This window comes from Bacillus rossius (genome assembly GCF_032445375.1).
Source record: "Bacillus rossius redtenbacheri isolate Brsri chromosome 4 unlocalized genomic scaffold, Brsri_v3 Brsri_v3_scf4_2, whole genome shotgun sequence".
NCBI lineage: Eukaryota > Metazoa > Arthropoda > Insecta > Phasmatodea > Bacillidae > Bacillus > Bacillus rossius.
Window position 1 is genome coordinate 17,501,024 of NW_026962011.1, and position 17,136 is coordinate 17,518,159.

General features: G+C 38.3%; 1 protein-coding gene across 2 annotated transcripts in view; it reads left to right on the forward strand.

Annotated features, from left to right (window-relative positions):
- The window catches only part of LOC134541895 (lachesin-like), a 387,782-nt gene that overhangs the window by 128,347 nt on the left and 242,299 nt on the right, over positions 1–17,136 (forward strand). The window lies entirely within an intron of this gene.

Here is a 17,136-nt window from a genome sequence, read left to right on the forward strand (position 1 = left end):
CTGTTGCGAGAACGTATCCCTGTTGCGAGAACTTATACCTGTTGCGAGAACTTTTCCCTTTTGCGAGAACTTATCCCTGTGGTGAGAACTTATCCCTGTGGCGAGAACGTATACCTGTGGCGAGAACGTATTCCTGCGTCGAATCCGTCTAATGGGATCCATCCCTGCGATGAGATTGTATCCCTGTGCTGTATCCTGCGTCAAGCTTTTGAATATATATACTGTATAGAAGTCGCCAGCCCAGGTTAAAATTTATAATACGGTTTTGAGGTAGTTGGTTAATTCACCGCTGCAATCGCCACCATCTCTAGGGCATCGACTTGTGGCGGTCCCTAGCGGACAAGTTTCGAACTCTTCAAACACCCCTTCCCCCTCCTGTTGAACGACGTTGAGCTGCAGTGAATGATGGATGAGGGGTGCGGGGAATGACAGCGGGCGACAGCGCTGCGCTCTAACGTGTAAATAACAACTAAGACGATACAGGGCGTTACGGCAGCGCACTGCAGCGGTGAAGTTCCCAAGCTGCTCATCATACGCTTCTGAAAGACGTAGAGTAAATCCTATCCACTCGCGACTTCTATACAGTATATATATTCAAAGGTCAAGCTTTATCCCTGCGACGATATCGTTTCCCTTCGATGATTTCGTATCCCGGTGACAAGATGATATCCTACTGAGTTGAATTTTCGACCAAAGCTGTGGCCTTTACTTAAATGTCTTTTATTTGTTAAGTGCTTCTTTTTTATTTATTTTTTTTAAATTTTTCCCACGTGCATCGACAAGATTGTAGTCAGGCCATGATTCATCTCGTGGTTGGTAAATGCCTGTGGTATAAATGCCTGATATTGGTCATGACCCGTTTAAATTTTTGTCGATTATCGTCGAAAAATATCCTTGGTTCGGAGACGCTTGGCTTAGTCACATGATTTTGTACATGATTTGTTTAAAATTCTCGCCGATAATCGAAGAAAAATACCTCTTGGCTACTGACTGGATGTGTTTGACCACCAACTGAATGCGCCTGGATTTGAATGGCCACCTACTGAATGTTACTAGCCGCCAATTGTACGAGTCTGGTTAACGGACTGGCATGTAGAAATGTCCTGAAAATACATGTCAAAGCATGTAAAAATCTAGCTTTGCCTTCTTAGAAGACTGTAGAAAAACAAGAAAGCTGGCGGTTGGTTTGTAAAAGTTGTAGAAATTTCATGATAAATTTTTTTATTTGTACTTTTGTTGATTTTTCTCGAACATGATACTGTTTTGATAATTTAAATTGTATAATAATTTAATGCTTAAAATTACCTTTTCTCATCAGTCAAGGATTGAACTGAGGTGATTTAATCAGCCAATAAATAAATAGCTGAATTTTTTAAATAGTTTTGGAATGTTTTCCGAATTAAAATTATGTTTTCTTTAATATGGGGGCCGTAACGAAAATTGCAACATTCGAGAATGGGAGTGCTCGGTTCCATGAGGGTTAAATTTAAGATGGCATCTCAGGTCCGAGTTTGAGTTCGTGGTTAGTCTCAAATGTCAAGTTCAAGGTTAAAGCTCAACGCCAACGGTCAAAAATAGTTTTTACTGTCAAAAGTCTAGGTTAACCTCAAAAGCCAAGGTCAAGAGCAATGTCAAGGTGATAGGTGAAGGTCAAAGGAGAAGGTCAAGATCAAAAGTCATGCTCAAAGTCAAATGTCAAGTTCAAGGACAAAGGCCTAGTTATAAGATTTAAGGTCCAGGTCAAATGTCAAGGTCAAAGATCAAACGTCAAGGGTAATGTCAGCTGTAAAATAAATTAAATAGTATTTAATTATTTTTTTATAAATTAAAACTTTTTTCTGTTAAAATCGTATAATTATGAAATTTCAAAATAGCAGACAATTTTTAAAATCGCAGATGTTTTTTATATTACAATTAATTTTAATGTTATTTTTTATTTTTACAATATTTCCATTAAAATAGGATAATATTCATGGATTTTCAAGATGATGGCCTTAGACAAAATGCAACATCAGAAATTGGGACGTTAGATGGCAGAAAGTTATATGATTCAAAATGGCGGAATATTCTAGTAACCAAGATGCTGTATCTAAAATGCCGGGGAAAAAAATTATGGATCCATAATGACCGCTGGGGTCAAGGTTAAGGTCAAAGATCAAGGTCATTCAATATGACCGCCATGACATCACAAACCAAAATAGTGACCTTAACTAAAAGTGCAACGGTGACATCATCCAAGGTGGCGGTCGGCTCGCGCTCTACACCCAGAAGTCAGTTACTGGAGGAAGAATTATGTACTGCTCACAGGGGCAATCACTTGGTGTGGAGTCGCTACGTTTCTTACAAGAGACAACTATTCTTTGCTTGCTGAATAGTCAGCACGCCGGATAGTTTGTTTGTTTACGCTCCGGATGAACATACGAAAGACACTGTGTACCGAAAAGGCTTGCAATAAAAGGTTGTAAACATATATATGTTTGGTTTTTTTCTATATAAAAAATTTCTAATGTCTACGTGAGATTTCGAAAAAATATATATATATATATAGGTAGCCTACCCATCCTAATAAAAGAAGTCTCATCACCATGCATAAAGCACGAGCGAGGCTTTCATATAGTATTAAATAAATTTGTTAACGTGTTTATTTATTGTTTACCATTTGTTGTTTTTCTTTTATTGTCCTTCCTCCAAAGGACTGGTCCAATTTAGGTAAAGCTCGCAATTCCAATGGTAGTTGTTCCATTCTCTATATTTTCACAAGCACGCTTGAAGTCGGCACAAGTGTATTCACGATTAAACTTCGTAAAGTAAATGGAAACCAGGACGCCTCTGTTTCTCCGCAAGACTTTATCAACACTTGTGCTTCGCCTCCCGCCGCCTCACTTGCTTCGCTTCTTCGTTCCACGTCTCCCGAGGGTTTTTATTTTCTCCCCCTTCTTCGTCGCCACGCGCTGGCGGCTTCACGCACTGCGAGGCCGCGAACAGCGACCGGCCTTTGTTCCCGCGCAGGTCTTACTTTCGTCACGAGCTGTGCGATTTCTGAGTGGCATGCCGCTCGCAGTTCAGCCGCGCGATGCTGATGACGTGACTTCACGTGGATTTGCGTGCTTCGAATATCTCACCCACCCCTCCACAAACAACTACCCTCCCCACCACCCCGCCTTTTCCATCACTTCCTTGCAAACACACGGGAATTCTATGATAGGTACGCTCGATTGACTTTTTTTTTTATGTGGAACGTCTTAGCTCTCGGTAAACGGCATTTGGTGTAGGAGTACCCAATTTCTAGAATGGAACGGAAGTCGCATGGAGCGGAAATGTGTAACCTCGGTGGTGGGGCTGTGGCGGACGGTGTGAAACAAATTTCGCGAAGCCAAAGGGAAACTTTATATCATAACTGTTTGGTAAAATTTAAGATGGACAGTATTTTTATTTTTTCAAAAAAATTCCTCGTCTAAAATCAGGACCAAAACCGGGGTATAGTATTGTTTCAGTCTTTCTCGCTTTTTTCGGAGTCTTTTCATTGTACAGTTTAAAATTTATGCCTGCAAATAGAATGATTCGATAGTCAACGAAGCTGCTCCGGCAGCAAATACTAGCGGTGGGTGGCGGAAACAACGCATGATTCACGTCAAGAAACTTAGTTTGAGAGAGAAAAAAAACAACTTGCGTTTACTTATCACGCTCGGCATAATTTTAAAAAATAAAATCTACTTTAAATTTCGTGTCCTTATTTCGTATTATAAATGTATTTGCAACACCGAGAACACAGAAATTCGCTCGTTTTCGATGTAAGATTTTAAACATCTCTGAAGAGTACTTAAAGACTTGCATACTTTTTATTTTGTGTGTTGTGTAAACGAAAATGAGGAACGCATTCATCTGCATCGAAATAACTCAAGGGTGTAGATAATTATTACTTAAAAATTGTTTTCATTCATAAAAATATTTTTACTGTTTAATTAGGTTAAACGAAATTTATATACATTATACAATACTTTTGTATTATAACAAATGAATTTTTTTTTACGTTTTCGGAAAGCGTACACCAAAAGGAATTAATTTATAGCAGAGCGCAAACCATTTCAGTTATAGCGAGGTTGCGTTATGAATCCCGACTCGTAAGTTTCATACAACCTCTAACGTGTTTGGTAACCGGGGCCCACAAAGAACTTGCTTGTACGTTCACAGCCATTAATGAAGCTACTCGTATCCAATTAACTTCACAGCGGCGCAGACCCCAGCTCTCGGCCCGATGGAAGGGTTTCGTGGCAGGCGGGGAACCGGGCAACCAGCAGGAGGGTTGTCGAGTAGTTGGAGGGCCTCCCGCAAGAGCGCAGCAGCGGCAGAGACGGAAAGTGGGTGAGGGGTGTGGGGGAACCAGCGCGGGGCACTCCTCCATCGCGAAACCATTCCTCTACCCTCCCCTGCCCCTCTTTTAAGTAGGAATTCAAAAAGCTTCCAGCACTATCTCCCTTCGTCGGATGACGTCGGAGGGGAGGAGGAGAAGAGTACAGCAAATTCTAATTAGGGATTCCAATCAAACTCCCGGAGTCAACGTTGGAACGAGGCACTTGAAAGTAATCCCCGTCCTCTTTCTTCCAGGGGTGACCGGGGGGGGGGAAGAACTGCCATGACATAATACTGGCAAGTTACGGGTTCAAATTAGAAGTACAAACACGCATTACGCCGGAAGGTAGGCTGATCTTTTAGTGATGGTCGAGGAGGAGGGGGGGGGGGGGAGAGGCGGGAGTTAACAATCTTGGAGGGGGGCTTATCGCGTCGGGCGGGCCATTCGTGGGCTCGGGCAGAGCTCTTGTGGCTGGAGGGGAGGGAGACACTTCTACTGTCTCTTGAAATCATCCTGCTTGCCCTTTTCACCGAGACACGTTATGACGCTGAAAATGCGTTAGGAAACCACATCCACACCATTTTATATGGTTTGTATATTACCTTTATTTTATCTACGCAAATGTTTTTAATGATTGTAACTGAATATTAGGTAAACGTGGCATTGTAACAGATACCAAGCTCTTGATTCAAAATTTACTTAAGAAAATATGTCTTGAGTTTATATTTGAAGTATTGATGTAAAAAAATATTTACCTTATTGGTGTGATTAAAATTAAATTTGGCCATTATAAATGATAAAGGAAAAATTAATCGGCTATTGATTTGTAAAGTTTTGAAATCAATTTAAAAAATGTTTAGAAATTCTTATCAGGCATGTGCCTAAACGTATATGCCTATTTAAAATAACTAGCTAAAACTCTTTATAATCAAAGTTATCAAATATGACAAATATATAATCTGTCAAAAACTGAAGCTAATTTTACCTGACTATAGCCAATAAGATGACTTCCAATTTTACACAAAATGCAAACATATTCAAAGTTCTGTTTAGAGCTAGCTGAAATATTGGATTTTAATTTCATAACTAAGTATTATTATTATTTGGCTATAAATGCGGTATTTTAAATAACAATGGTATGTTATGTTAAGGTGAAAAATAACTAGAACCTACAGCATAAATAAATCTTTAAACAATCTGTTATTTTAGTACAGACAAAATAAAACTATGTCAAAATTCTCGTTTTCGTGCCAAGTTTTGCGACATAAAAACAACAACTCATATAATATTTTGCTGGTAAAAATGGAGTTATTTGTTTCGCATTGAAGAACAAAAAAAAAAAAAAAGAAATTTCCAATTTTCTACCATCTGTCAATTAAATTCACAAAATTTATGGCATGGATTCAAGGGCGGGTAAGCCGGGCCTCCACCCTGGGCCCCAAGCCTAAAGAGTCTCGCGCCTAGAGTCCTGTGCCTGAAGGGACCCGCACCTTAAGAGTCCCGCGCCTAAAGGGAACCGCACCTTTAGGTACCCGCGCTAAAGCACACCACACCTAAAGGGCCCTGCGCCTAAAGGCCTCCATGTCTAAAGGAACCCGCGCCTAAAGAACCTCGCGCCTGAAGGGCCACGCACTTAAAGGGCCCCCCACCTTAATGTGCTCTGCGCTTTAAAGGTTACAATGTTGGCCTTTATAATTTTAATTTTCCTTTAGTGTTAGAGTTTCTTTGAAAAATATAATATACATTAATGTAAAGCTGAAGAATTAGATTGGTATTATCGCAACTTTTGCTTTTGATTTCAACTGAGTTTTCGTGATTTCGTTTAGGGAAAACTTTCAATGTTTTAACTGTCTCATATGACGTGATTTCACTAAACTTTGTTCGTTTGCATTTATAAAACGACCCCTTAAGTTAAATAAGCAAAACCATATGAATTGAACTTACATATTGGCATAAAATAAGAATTATTTTAAAATGTATATATTTTTAAAACTTTTCTGGGCAGCGCATGTGAACCTACCCTTCACTCAGGTTCTGCCCACAAAAGGAAATTTCCCAGGGCTCCGCTAATTAGTGGTTTCCATTAGGGGTTATGTAATTATTGGCTTCCAGGTTGAGCCCACCTCTTTATTTGATAGTTTGTACAGACGTTTCGTCGTGCCTTGTTGCAGGAATCTTCAAGGGCAACTGACCCTGCCCTTTGATTAGTGCTTCAACAAGGCACGCTGAACCAATGGGAAAACAATGAACTGGGTATACAGGCGTAGCCTCAGCCGGGAAAGAAATAAGTATTAAAGTGACCAAGTACCAACTCACATTATAAAACCAGGTTATATTGATTTCACAAAGGTTTTATCTGATTACACAAGCCTACAATATTAACATTAATTAAGCTATAAGCTTTGGGTGGAACTATTTTCCACTAAACAACCAATCTATTCAATTTTTTGGTGCCGCCGTCGAACGCCCTGAGCGGTAGTTTCGACAGAAATCCCTTTCAACAGTTGCAGCTCACTCACATTTTTTTTGAAACGAAGAAGAAAAAGCGCTTTTCAATGCTACGTTTTCACCATCTCACCGCATGCTGAGCGCGCGTTAGCTCTACTCTACCGCTCTCCCTTGCCCCTTAGTTAAGTAAGCCTTTGGTGCAAGGTGAGCAGCGGAAGCCCAAGGAACATGGGCTCAACAATGTGTCATCCTACAAGGTAAAGTATAAACAGAAAGGCGGCCGACTGAATGCTGCCTTAGAACAATAGGTGCTTAATAATGTATATATAAAAATATATATTAATATTAAAACAAATTTTATGCTGTAAAGAATTCTAAGGTTTAAAAAGGTATGAATAAATAAAAAAATTAATGATACTTTTTCAGAGGGTAGCCATATTACACTTTACTTTCGTTCTTTTATAAATATGTATAAATTACAAAACAAGATTACAGTCATAAATATAAACTCTTATGTGACATGAGTATTAGTAAATCTCGTAATTGATCATAAGTTTATCTCTGGGGCCCCAAATAGTTTAAACCAAGAAAATAATTAATTATTGAACAAGACAATCAAACATTTTTGTCATGTCCGGATGTTAATTTTTGCAGGTTAATGGATCAAAAGATAAATTTAATTGTCCGATGAATGCATGCTACATGCGGAGAACACAAGAGTAACTCTTATCTGGTGCACATCCTGAGGCCGTAGGAGAGAGGAGGGAAATGTACTCCTAGTTGAAAATCAGGTATTCATTTCAGTTCAGACACGGCTCGGTCACACCAGGACGCCCACCGCTAAACAACAGATGGCAAGTACATAAATAATAAATGTATCATGAAAATAATACTTTAAACACGATTCTCAAAGGAATCGTGAAATAACTCACCCCTTTAGGCGGTTAGATGCACTTGAATTACTTCATAATTTTGTGATAGAGCAGAAGCTACAACTAGAAAATGTTCATTATGGCTGCCAATACATGAAGAAGAAGGCAGAGACAGCAAATTGCTTGGAATTTAGAGGTGACCAAAGAGTCATCACTGTATAGAACAGTGCAAAACAAAAGTTGTGTTCCTATATCCCTATGGAATAATGCCTTACAAAGAAATACATTAAATCATTACCTTTTAATATTTCGTTGGTTCATACAATATTGTATGTTCAGATATACATCACAAATTTCAGATATGATAAAGCAAAAGGTTACAAACACTCCACCATAACAGTTATATTATTTTGTCTACCGTAACAAAATATTAGTAAATATAAATGATAAAAAAATTAAGCAGCTCTTCAGTTTTCCTTTAAAAACACAAACACAATATGATATATTGCATATACCCAGCGAATGCTGAATAGTGGCATAATACCAACTGTCATGAAATCTGACGGTAACCAAGTGAACGGGCCACACTGTTAAAAATGTTAACCTTAATTTTGCGAACAAAGCTGGTTACAAATTATCCAGGAATATTTGTTAATTTACGGTTATCTCCGTAAAATAACGGGTATTGCATTGAGCTCAAATTCACAAGAATAATCTTGGTATAACACAAAAATATACAAAAAAACTTGTTTAGTCAACTGCAAAAACACACTTCTTCTTTACACTTGCCTATTTGCCTTTTTAACAGCGTAGCACGGAACTAGGGAGTTGAAATACGCGTTGTTTTTAAGAAGATCCAGTTATTTTCAATTACGAACAACTCTTCGATTATTTCAGGTAATTTTTGTTTTCGATAAAAACTCCGAAAATTTACTGTATTTACTAACAGTGAACGTGCGACATGTTCCGTGGGTAACTTGACGTTCCGATGTTTAGTTTCTCATTTGCCACGATGTTTTATCTTAATTTGTGTAAAGGTTTTGTGAAACAGGATTAATTATTTTGAAACACAATGTATTACTATAAGCTCGGGCTCTTTTCGTTTTTTGTTATGAATTTTTTAAGGGTTATTTATAAAATGTTAACTCTTTACGTCCCTTAAATCTGTGGTTCTGCCAATAAATATTTTCAGCATATATAAATTTATTGTAATATCCTAGGTAAAAGCCACGTAGGTCTTCGTAACTATTATCATTTACGCTAATTATTAAACCTATAATATTTAACTAAGTGAATATTTTTTAAAAATATTTGTGGCAGAAGAACAAATGCAAGGGAGGTATCGTGTTAAATTTTTAAGAAATAGCCCTTCTAAGAAAAAGTAATGAAAAAAAATTAACATGAGGTGTGAGAAAGATTAATTTTTTTAATGTATGAATTTAACTATTATTTATAATTAATGAATGAACTTTGTGTTATAAGTCACATTATTATTAAGTTTAAAAACTGATGTAGGTGCCTAACTAAATATCTGTAAAACGCTTCTTATGAAGAAAAAAATAACAATATGCTATGATATTTTAAAGTTGAAAATAGAAACAGTTCAGGTTTTAACAGGCTAATATAATTGTGCTGTTGGAATAATTTCCCAAACAGTGAAATTATTATATGTTGCATAGCTGCAAAAAAACTTTTAATTTTTCTCCTGTTTAATATTAAAGTACATTCCACGACTGTATCTTTTACGTAGTGGCAATTGCGTATCGAGAATCTCTTGAGACTGGGTCTCACAGGACCCTCGGGCCGGTTTTTTCCGGTTCGCGGCGCGCAGCGTCGAAGTCCCTGGAGACAATCACGGCGTCTCTCCCGTCGGGTGCTCTCGTCGCGCGCCCGACGAAGACGAATTCGCGTCGCGTCGTGACGACGCGACGGGACGGACCATCCTGTTCCATCAGACGCCGCGCGGCGCCTCTCCCAGCGGACCCGGGTGACGAGGATGTAAAGATAGGTGCTTTACCACCTCGTCCCCCCCTCCCCCACTCGAGCAACAGTCACCGCGAAGACCCGGAGGAGGAAAAACCGTCGACCTCTACAAACCCCGCGGGGGGAGACGCCACACGGCGCTTGATGTATCGCCGGCGGGACCCGGAACTCATTTCTTCATTGCGCTTCCTTCCTGCTCTAGAAGATCGAAGGACGAACCTCCTAAGTCGCGACCGGCGGTCCTCGAGCTCTCCTGCGGGAAGGGGTTCTTCCAGTGGTCAGTTCTCTAATGTCTCTGAGGAGGAATGGGAAATAAAATTAAATACTATTATATGTAGTGAAAGATTTTTTTCTGAAAGTCAATAATTGCAATCACTTTCTGTCAGTTCTTCAAAACTTTTAACTTAAGTGATAACTGATTAAAAATTTCATTATTTCGTTTTGAACGGAATGTGAAAATTTCACCATATTTTTATTCTGTACAATTTTACCAGCGAAATAATCATACAGGATTCCAATAGACAATTGTTAAACAAAAAAAAAATATTAATATTGATTGGTACACTTCTGTTTTGAATTATTATTTTTTCACTCTTTTATACGTCATGGGACAAAATTTTAATATTATTATTTTTTTACTCGATAGTTCCCTTCCAGGAACAGACCAGTTTTATTTACATTTTCTGAAATACAGGTCAGGGCAGAGGCGTAATTACAGCTTTTTAACCGGGGTGGCAAGGTGTACCGGGGGTCTGGCGGTTATGGAATGCCCCCGTGTAAACAAGCATTTCATTGTTAATATTTAAGCTTTCAGATTATTTTCGCCACAAATCTCAAAATAATTGTTAACAATCTCTATTTACTCATTTACCCACTTACAATTTTTGTAAATTATTGAATTTTTACTTCGGAATGGGGTGGCTAAATACTGGATAGGAAGATTCTGGGTTGGCAACTGCCACCCCTTGCCACCCCTGAATGACGTATATGGGCGGGGAGGGGGGTAGAATGGCAGGAGGATTTTGGGTGGGGTGTAATAATACCTGTATGTCAAACAGGGATTTTATAAATTAAAAAATATATAATTATAATAACCTCGTACAGTGCTAAGTTAACCCATTTATGACATATTAAAGACATAAACAAAACTTTGCAGTGGATTGATCATATTTGTTGTCTTAGTATAAGATACTTTTTATTTTCATTTGAGGTGGTTATGGGGGATTGCACACATCGCCCCTCGCATACGACCACAAATGTCTCTTTTTAGCCGACCGAAAGCAGCAAACACGTTACCGATACCGAACTGACTATCGGAGCTTGAAGGAACTTGGTTTTGCTTCACCAGACGTGCCCTGCCACTCCCCGGCAGCTCGCTTCAGTCCCACGACATCGGCGATGCCCTGTCGTCACTCCGTCGTGTCCTGTCCGGGAACCACGGCCCTTCTGCGGCGACTCGGAAACATTTCCCTTCTCGGTCCGGTTGGAGTGCTGGCGGGGAAAGAGCAGGCTATCAACTTAGCGCTGCCATGGAAACCGACGGACCCCGTGTGCATAATTTAGGAGCGAACTTTGGAGGCTCCCTGGCGCGGACAGTGTCTTCCGTCGGACCCAATTTGGGAATAATCTTTCCCGCGTGAGGCTTCCCGTCCCGAGCTGACTCGTGCTTAGTCTCGGAGTAGAGCTATTTCTGCTTCTTTTGCTGAAGGAAATAATTTTTATGCCATATATATATTTTTTTGTTTCTGTTCTTGATACCTCTTTCACTATTGGTCACACAATATAATGACATTACAACAAAAATGTTGGGCTTTCAGACACAAAATAAAATAATAAATATTATTTGTATCTAAATAAAATAAATTGAACGGTTTTTTATTGTAACGAAAATAATCAAAGAAGAAAATAGAAATGAATAGAAATGATGCATAACTCTACATACATATCAAAATGAAAGAAACGGAATAATTTGAAACAAAACAAGTGGAAATGAAATTGGAATGAAATGTGAATCTACGTATAATGATTGTAAGCAGAATGTAACGGCAGGAAAAGGGTCATGGCCAGGGAAGGGTAATGAAATCAGTTCTACCATTCTGCTCTTGTATCCGTGATCCAATGATCTTAGGCCAAGAATGATCCAAGGATCATTCCTCTGAACGTTGCGCCAACGCATACTGGGACTGCGCCGTTTTCGCTCGCGTGTGAATGAACTATAAATAATACATTTTTTACAATCTGCGACAACAGCAAGCAGCAATGTCGAAGAAATGTTAGGTGCATTTCTATCGGTGGGTTTTCAAGATGGCGGTTGTAACGAAACATTCAACATTAATAGGATTCAATATGGCGGTCGTAACGTAAAGTGTAACGATGACATCGTACTCAACCAAGATGGTAGGAGTAACGAAACATGTAACATTTATATAATCCAAGATTGTGACCATAACGATGGGTGCAACAGTGGATTTTAAGTAATATTATATTAAATTTTTATTAATCAATTCGATTAAATAACTTTTTAATGATTATTAAATTTTTTCCCGATTTTCTAACATAAAAATTACGGATTTTCAATATTGCGGACATGACGTCATAGGTACTAGGTGACGATATATATACTTTGACATAAGTGGTGGGGGTCAGTCTGCCAGCAGCCACCATGGAGGAAGGAGCCTGTCACAATTTTTTTTGCACTCGTCGGGTTCGAACCGAGGAAGTTTTATTGTTTGTTTTTTCATTTTTTTATTAAAATTTTATTAATTAATGTGTTTTATAAATTTTAATTTTTTTTCATTAAAATCGGATAATAAATAAAGATTTTCAAGATGGCAACTGTAACGGAAATTGCAAAGATAACGTCATAATCCTAGATGACGTCAGAGGCTTATCGGAGGCTGTAGATATGGATGATAAAGCCTCTTTTAGGATTAAGTGTTCTTTCTAAGGCAAAAGACTTTTGAGGTTTTTCTAAATCCAAATTTTTGAATTTTTCTGGAAGAAAGAGAGAAATTTTTTCCTCAAACGGTAATTTTTGAGTCATTTTCATTCATTTTTGAGGAATTTTGAGGAATGTTTGAGTCCAAAATGGCCGCCGTGACGTCATATTCAGAGATGGTGGTTCGGCTCCAAGCACCGGACCCTGGACCCTGTCCCAGCTCCAGCTATCATATACTACTACTAATTTTATTTACAATTACAATAAACACTTAGCAGTGACACTCACCTGGATCTATGTGACGCAGTGTTTTCCTGCCCAAAATAGCCATCGATCGCTCCTGTCGTGGCCTTCTGCGTCACTGGAAAACTGCGTCCCGCAACACTGTATCACGTTTCCCCGCGCCCCTTTCAAACGCTTTTGAATCGAATGTGTGAATGTGACTTGCCGCGCTAGTGCGAGTGTCCGACGCTAGGTGCCTTCCGGCGTTACGGGACTTCCCCCTAGAAACGTAACCAAACTCGCGGGCCGTATTTCAGAACGTTGTCCAAACCGAATCCCAGCAAGGAATAAAATATGCAAACGTTTTAATAAACGGTGCTCTGAGCGAGGCTAGAAACTGGTTTCGATGCATTCTATTGGACGTTTCGCAAACAGCGATACCATTGTTACGGTAATAATACTAGAGAGAGCATAACTACCGCACAAAAATTGAACAGTCTTTCAAAGTTTCTCGAGTACTTTTTAAGAGGCGATTATTTCTTTGTATGACCATTGAAGTGTTCAAAATGTATTCCAGGATAGTTTCGCTGTCATAAGGTTTCATTTGGCGCACCAACACGCTTGGTACGCCTACCGGAGATCACAAAAGTGACTTTATACGAGTTAATGACGCCAGACGTGGGTCCACAGTCTGTACCAAACTGATATGTATATAGCATGCGCCGAATTTTAGCAACAGATGCGCAACGCATAGGACACCAAAATCCTTTCTCTTAAATTAAGGGACTGGCCATGACGTATAGTGCACTAGGAATACGGTTAGGGAACAGGTGTAGCATATTCAACACATAAATCCTTATATTTGTGACGTAGATACCGGCCTAAGACTTTTCGTGTTATTTCGCATGCAGATGTGTGTTAGTAAACCTTAAGGTAAAATAATTTTTTTTTTTCAATTATTTATCTGTCCTGCATTATGTTTATGTAGAATTATATACTTCTGACATATTGGAATCATGTTTTTATGCACATACTCATGAAGCATTTAAAACATTTTGTAGACATCCGCCATTACTGGTTTTCACTGTCTCTCATAGAGAAAGAAACACAAAAAACAAGCCAAAACCATAATATATCAAATGACTAATTAAATAAAAATCACAGACAATTTCGTGGAAGGAAAATGTTGGAAAAATAAATAACCGCACACAAAAACACAATGGGCTTACAACAAGACAGTTGTAACAAACAAAAAGGAATAAACAGCGACAACACAGCGACACACAGACGAAACCAACGATGATATAAATCAGATATTCTTGACAATAATGATGACACTACCACAGACGCAGGCGCAAGTAGTGATAGTGGACACTGTGTGTTTGTATATTCATATTTCTTGCCCATTCTTGTGTTTTCTCTATGGCATAGGTATAATGAAAACCAGAAACACTGTATGTCCGTAAAAATGTTTTAAATCAATATTCGCCATAGCAAGAATCATTAAAAGAACGTCAAATTGTCTAGTTAGTGTGATTATAAGCAATAGATTACTTTAATTTGTCTTATATTTATCTCGTCTCTGGTTCTCAGAATGCCACTTATTTTCTAGCTGAAAAAAAACATGATAGTTACATTTTACATCAGTAACATACTAATGTCAGAAATAGCCCAGGAAATGAAAGGAAAAAATGTATGAATGTCGGGAAAAATTAGAGACAAGCTGAACTTTTGGCAGGTGTTAGGACCTAAAAAGAGGTGTATTTTCCCAAAAGTCCCCACCCCTCTTCCTTGTGCTTCCCCCCCTACCCCCCCTTAAACAACCGATCTGCAAGCATTTGGACTACCCTTCATAACTCCGTTGTTATTTATCACAGTAAAATTTTCTATATATCGTTTTATTCCTTATATTATTATCTACAATAAAGTTATATATAGTTTTGTTCTAAGACTAGCAGTTAACTAGATATTAGCTGAGAAATGTCAATTTTTACAATGTTATGTTAAGTTTGTTAAGAGTATTTAAGTTTAAAATTTTAATTTGGGAAAATTTCACGAAATACTTAAGATAAAAAGTGTAGAACGATTCTTTAGCTTTCCAACGGTATTAACTTTTCATAGTTTGGATGACGATAACATGAAGTAGAGGGCCGTAAGTAAACTAAGAACTCGCCTCTCTCAACCCGGACTTAAAAGCAATCTGCCGCACCCTATTCAAGCTCACTCCGCTGGCCTTAAACGTTACTTGTAATTCTTCCTAATTATTCTAAATAAATTATATATACAATTTTAATTCAGAATACAAAAAAATTGTTTAATTTTTATATTATTTTTGCCAGTTTTGGTTCGGGGGGGCTTCAACCCTAACCCACATAGGATCGTTCCATTATCCACCAACTATGGACCCACCGAGTCCCGGACTGGCAACAACCGGCAGCTATGAACTAAAATACATGACTGCTTACTCACAGTATGTGATAAAGAGCAATCAGTATCATCCACAGCATCACGGACCACCCACCCACCCACTTCAAGCTGTTGTGACATTTACTGAATTAGATGTACTTCTTTATGTGCATTTTTCACTTCCAAACTTTGCTATTATTTACACATCATGCTATTTAATTTGTATAGACTATTACTACTTACAAAAAAGTACTTCAATGTATTTTACAAACAGATCTATTCATAACGTTTTCGACTCAACGCCTACATACATAATTATTCATCATCAATTGCATCTTCATCTTCATCTATGGCTGTTGCATTGTTATACGAAAGACCATTCCAGTGTTCACACATAGCTGAGCAATGTAAACCTGTCTTTCGACATCCACAATAGTTCCCACATGCAGATTTACATGAACATGACACTAAGTGCAACATATCGTTTGGTGCAAAAGGCTCTTTGATGTGGTAATTGGCTTAAGTAAGTTTCTCTCACCTCCATCTTCTCTTACACATTTATCCAAATTAATAAATGGAAGAGCCATGTCATATGTTGAGTCATATTTTCCCCTTCTGCTGTTAATGAAGTTCATGAAACCATTCCATCCTGGTTGGACATTCATTCCAGAAAGCCAAATAAAGTTTAGAGGAAACATGGTTTCTACTGTGAAGTCTGAATTTTTCAGCTCAGCTTTTAATTCGTTGTAATTTTTCACAGTAATGCTACTAAGTCCGTTGTGGGCTTTTTTCTTTGGGTAAGATCGTATCCTAATGCATTCTGGATTAAATGTTCCAGAAGATTTCCTTGCAACCTTTACTTGAGTTTCAACACTAGAATCTGGGGTAATAGTTTGGACCCCGCCCATTGCATGAAACGTGTTCACGCCATCCAGTGTTCGAACATTGACATCAGCATCATCAAAAACATGCTGTATGAAAGCATCTTCAGTGACATTTGGTGATTCTGAATTTATGAGAGCATTCATGTACACGGAAGCTTCGTAATAGGATGCACAAATACCCATAGAAGATAGCATGTCGATAAGATGCTTAGATGCATATAAACGATGTAATGTCAGAGCTAAGCCAATGTGAAGTGGTGACAAAAATAATCTGGGTCTTACAGCTGATATAATAGCATGGTTTATGACTTCACATTTTCTGTCTACCATTTCAAACTCTGAAACGTTTTTCTTTTTCGTAACTCTTTGTGTGAAAGCTGCTAATGTATTTGGTATTTAATGTTCTCCTCCACATGTAATGTCATTGGTACCTGGATATGTTTCATCATCATATGCCTTCTTTTGAATATCTTCTTTCATGATGTCAGCTGCAGCCAATACAATCCTAAGTTTTTCCGTTTCTAGGTTCCTATCTCTTTCTTTGTACCAGGTCTCAATAATTTTATGGATAGTTTCAGACAAACACACAATGTTCTTTCTACCTGAAACATTAGATACCATAATGCGTTCTTTAAAGTGTTCTAGAAGAAGATTTTTTCAGGTGTTTGTCGGAATATGTATCTTTTTTCCCTGAAATGCGTGCCATTATATCTTGCAACTCTTGAATTGAATATTGGCATTCATCGCTTTGTTCAATGTAACTGCACAACATTAAAAAAGATTCTTTATCCGTCATCGGTCTGCCTACAAATCCTTCACTTGGGTTTGTCTTTGAAAAAGTGTCATGGCAGTTTTTATGGTATCGTGCTTCTGGGGCTACAAGGTCACTTACATTTAAAATGCGTGCTTTCACTTGATCTCCCCATTCATCGCTCCGATCTTCACATCTCTGCAACAAACTATCTTTAATTTCTAATGTTGCTACCATACGAACTTTTTTCCTACGATACAAAGCAATCTTAGAATCGACTT